Raw genomic sequence first — 5,588 nt, 5'->3', positions numbered from 1 at the left:
GGATTCCAGCTTAAAATGCTCCTAATACGAGGACATGTGTTTCAACAACAGGAAGTATCTCATATCATAACAGCAACAATATATGGTTCACTCTTAAAAATAGGTTTGTCAACCCTTCCTAAGAGAAGTGGGAAGAAGAAAAAACAAACAAACAAACAAAACAGCTTTAGAATCTTTCAACATTGACCTGTAACCCAGAGTAAAATGTGCTGAAAGTTCAATTTCATCAGCACCAGAAACACTACCTGGTGATTATGTTTGAGACCAATGAGGGAAGTTAAGCAAGTGAGTGTTAATTGCTACTGAATTCATTAATAGCTGGCAGCATGTTCTAAACTGGGAGTCTGAGAATCACTAAAGTCTGTTGAGCTGGACAGGTATGGGGGATTCCCAGAAGGATAATGTTGGTGTTATTCTTTTATGCTGTCAAATTGGTACTGACTCATGGAGACCCTGCATACAGATTCTGAGGAGCAAATGGTGGGTTTGAACCACTGATCTTGAGGTTAGCAGTCCAGTGCTTATCCTACAGCACCAAAACAGGACTCCAAATAAGAATAATTGTTGTTGTTAAGTGTCATCAAGTTGGTTCTGACTCATAGTGACACTATATAGGATTTCTAAGGAGTGGCTGGTGTGTTTGAACTGACTTCTCTGGGATTCAAAATGACCTTGCAGTCCAGTGCATTAACACACAGTGCCACTCCAATAAGGGTAATGTTGTTGTTAAGTGCCGTCGAGTCGGTTCCGACCCATAGCGACCCTGTACAGGGTTTCTGAGGGTGTAAATCTTTACGGGAGTAGAAAGCCTGATCTTTCTCCCGCGGAGCAGCTGGTAGTTTCGAACCGCTGACCTTAAGGTTCGCAGTCCGATTTGTAACCACTACGCTACCAGAGCTCCTTTTAGAACCACATAAAATAAGAAAGGTGAACAAAAATACTTTTAATCTTATTTATCTTACACCATCACTTAATCAAATGTTTTTGTTTTTTTTTCTAGCCTTTTTTCTTGATAGAAAATATTGTCTGTACCCTTCTGCTTTCCCTTTCATATGTATAACATTTTTATTGTTTGTATAATAAATCCTTGTATGGATGATATGTAGTTTCTAGAGTAGTGTAGTGTAATGTGGCACTGTAGGATAAACACTGGACTACTAACCACATGGTTGGTGGTCCAAACCCACCAGCTGTTCCTTGGAAACCTGTACAGGGTCACTATTACTCAGAACCGACTCAAAGCACTTAGCAACATATATTTCTGAAGTCTTAGTGAGGCACTGTAAGGAGCTCTGGTAGTGTAGTAGTTATGAATCGGGCTGCTAATCTCACTGTCAGCAGTTTGAAACTATCAGCTGTTCAGCGGGAGAAAGATGAGGGTTTCTGCTCCTATAAAGATTTATAACCTAGGAAAACCTATGCAGGGTTGCTATGAGTAAGAACTAACTCCATGGCACACAACACGTGTGGTGCCGTAGGATAAGCACTGAACTGCTAACCATAATGTTGGCAGTTCAAACCCACCAGCTGCTCCCACCAGTTGCTCCTTAGAAACCTATGCAAGGTTGCTATGAATTGGAACCGACTCAATGACACTTAAAAGCAAATGAGCTTTTGAATGGATTTCATTTCTTAACCCAGATAGATGAACAACCAGACTGGTCTACTCATTGTCCCCCAACATCTTGCTCTCTTGGTTCCTCTATCCCAGACATCTCTCTCCCCATAGTCTTTGGTCTCAATAGTCAGTGGTTTCTCTTTTGAATTCCTTTAGCGTCAGCTAGTACCATCTAGGATGGTTGTTGGTGGTTATGTGACGTGGAGTCAGTTCTGATTCATAGCAAACCTGCATAGGGTTTCAGAGGCTGTAAATCTTTACTGGAGCAGAAAGCCTCATCCTTGTCCCACAGAATGATTGGTAGTTTAGAACTGCCGACCTTGAGAATAACAGCTAGATTCATAACCACTAGGCAACCAGAGCTCCCTAGTACTATCCTTAGTGTATATTATATTATTATTTAACTGCATGCTGGTATGTTTTGTCTCCCTAACTAGAACGTAAACTTTTGAGAATTGAAAACATAACTTACTGACATTTTATACATCATCCACAGTACATGGTAGCCTATAAAATGGACCTATTGATTTAGAAGCAGCCAATGTTACTTAATATGAGATTAAACAACAGAACATGCAGGGGCAACCTTGAAACTGTACAGTTTCAGGGCTCTAGATAAAAGAATATTATTTTTAAATCCACTTTTGAACTAGAATTTAGAAGTACTGTCATTAGAAGTATCATCTAACTGGAAGAAAACACTGTAATTCACATTCGCACACAAAGGGCAAATGAACTTCTGACTGCAGTTTATTCATGATCTCCAGGGACAGCAGATCTGCTCCTGGTCTCATTGAGGAAACTGAGGCAGCTTACCAGATTTTCATTTAGGATTACTCCAAGATATCCTGTAGGTGTCTATATTTGGGTTGACATCAATAATTCTGTGGGTGGTTGTTCTAGAAATTGAGACAGGAGACAAGAATCAAATGCTGAGACTGTAAATAGGGTCAGATTTATAAAGCAGGTTCAGTGGAGAATCTGATTAGCAGAATGGGACTTTCCAGTGCTTCATTCTGGAGACCAGAACAGTTTACATCAGCACAAACCAAATCCACTGCCATCAAGTTGATTTTGACTCTCAGTGACCCTAAATGGGTAGAGTGGAAGTGCTCTTTAATGTTTCTGGGACTGTAAATCTTTACAGAGTCAGACAGTCACATCTTTCTCCAGTGGGGAGGCATTTTATAAGGAGCTGCTTAATGATGTGACAGGTCTCTTTATTATGCAAAGGTAGAGCCACAATCCTGGGGTGAGGGTGGGAAAAGAGTTTAGAAGTAGTGGAAGTGGTTTCTGAGTTTGTAAATCTTCACTGGCGAAGAATGTCTCATCTTTCTTCAGGTGGATCCAATTGCTGACCTTGCTGTTAGCAACCCAATATGTAACCCACTTTGCCACCAGAGATCCATGTTTCAATTAGTCCAACTATCAAATTAAGGCAGGTTCAAATCACCCACATTCAGGACCTGCTTTCTGAAATGAGTGGTTACCTCAATTGGTAGGAAGAAGAGTCATTAAAAAAAAGAAAAAAGAAAAAAGAAAAAAGGAATAATGACTATATTCACATTCAGAGCTCGGAGACTCTGTAGGTTATGAGACTGAATCACCAGGTCGGTAGTTGGAGACCACTTGCATGAGCCCACAAGGAGAAAGATGAGGCTTTCTGCTCCTGCAAAGATGTACAGCACTGGAAAGCCTATACAGGGTTGCTATGAATTAGAACCATCTCAAGGGTACTTAACATACGCATATAGCAAATGCACAGAGATTTTGGAAAGTAAGAGGCAAAATTATGTGCATCTCAAAATCTTTTTTATATCAATATGTATTATGAGTGCCAGGAATCCCTGGGTGGTGCAAATCATGCTAAATTACTGCTTTCTATTCTTTTGCTTCATTTCTTTAGGATAAATCTTTAGAAATATAAGATTACTTAAGTAAATGATCTGAAGTAATCAAAAGGAAAAAATCAGACAAACCTAACTTGAGGGACATTCATAGTTATGGTATCTTTTAATAAATTTACTTTCATCAATTTGTATTGTTATCAACAAAATAAGTATATATATTCATTTCACTACATATTTTGGTCAATGAACATTATAATTCTTTTTTAAAAATCCACTAGTTTAGTAGGTCAAATGTTTAATCTCTGTTTCCTCAAATAATAGCAATAGTGAGAATTTTTACATATTTTATTTTTAAATAAGGCTCTCTATGATTTGCCCTTGCTCATCTATGGATTGATGATAATTTTATTGGCCCTCAGAGTTAGAAAATGAACATTTTTGATACTGTTTATTTTTTGAAATGTATTAATATTAGTTATTCCATTATTTAAATCTTTAATACCTCAAACTTAATTTCAACATTTTAATCACTGGCTTAATGATAGTTATTCTATAATTATCTATGTTATGTTTAGATTTCTGCTGTATGAAATTCCTTTTTAAAAAAGTTTTTATTGTGCATTGGGTAATAGTTTACATGGGTGAACATTAGTTTGGCACACATCCTATCATATTTTGTATCATTGCAATGATTACAATCCCCTCCATGCATCACTACTCAACAGTATTTGCCTCTATTCCCTCTGTTTTTTTTTGTTTTTGTTTTTGTTTTGTTTTGATGTACACACAATCAGGAAAAATAATCTTTTTTTTAAAGGTTTTTATTGTGGATTGAGTAAAACTTTATAGGGAAGATCATCAGTTTTACATTCAACAAATCATACACCTTGTTTCACTACAAAGATTGTAATTCCCACCACGTACCATCAGTTAACAGTGTTTCTCTCTATTCACTTTAGTTCTTTTTTTTTTTTTTTAATGGTTTATTGTGAATTATGTGATAGTTTACATGGGAGAACATTAGTTTTACATTTATCCTATTGTATATAATTTCATTGCCATGGTTATAATCCCCTCCATTCATCATCAACCAACCAAAGGATATACCCTGCAAGCCTGCTCTCCCCACAACCCCGGGTCATCAGCACACAGCCCCTCTCGCTTTCTGGGTCTAAAGTCCCCAGCCACTCCATCTCTCCACGTCATTGTCTCTGTCTCCATCTCTTGTGTCACTGCTTCTCTGGGTAGGGTCTCGCTCTCCGCTCTTCTCCCTTGATGGTCCCCCAAATATCTTTTAAGACAGTATTATGTTCTTAGAAGATCTCTATGCCTGTGGTTTCCAAGAAGCCGCAGGCGAGTTTGACTCGCCGACCTCGCAGTTCAAACCGACCTTGTGACTCAGTGTTCATTCTACAGAGAGATTCATCCAACTGCATGGCATTTTCTTTTTTCTTCCTCTGCACTCTGCACAGTCTTTGTAGCTCTTTTTTTTTTTTAAAAAAAACAAAACACTCAGGCATATATAATAAATTATACCACCAAAGAGCACATTCTGCAAGTCTGCCTCCTGGTCACCAGCTCTTAGTCCCTCTCTTCCCATCAATCTAGAGTCTTCAGCGTCACTTTCTATCCATGTCCCCATCTCTGTCTCTATCTCTGGTGTCACTGCTTCTCTGGATAGGGTCTCACATTCCACTTGTGCTCTTCTCCCTTGATGATCCTAGGGTCCTGTGTTTCTGAACTGTAAGATTAACCACTCCCCTGTTTCTGTTACAAAACACCTGCCTTAACAATTGTGAGAGCAATTAGTCATGATAACAATTACTCACTGTTGAATCCTAGGAATCTTATCCCCATCTCTTTTAACCAGACCCATCTAGACAAAATGAAAACTATTTGGTGGGGAGTCTTTCTTTCCCCACACACTATTAAACTAATCTCCCCCTTTAAAACCTTGTAAGCCAGTCATTTCGAACCTTTATCGCCCCCCAATGTCTAAGTTGCCCATCTGTATCTATCCTGTGTACAGAGGGGATAACATCGATACTTGATGTGAAGATGTGAAGACTCCTTCCTTCTCTATTGGTATTTAGTGTTAGGTCAGGTTCATCAAATTGTAG

This window comes from Chrysochloris asiatica, unplaced genomic scaffold, assembly GCF_000296735.1.
Source record: "Chrysochloris asiatica unplaced genomic scaffold, ChrAsi1.0 scaffold00061, whole genome shotgun sequence".
NCBI classification, from domain to species: Eukaryota; Metazoa; Chordata; class Mammalia; order Afrosoricida; family Chrysochloridae; genus Chrysochloris; species Chrysochloris asiatica.
Note: the sequence above shows the minus strand (reverse complement) of the source record.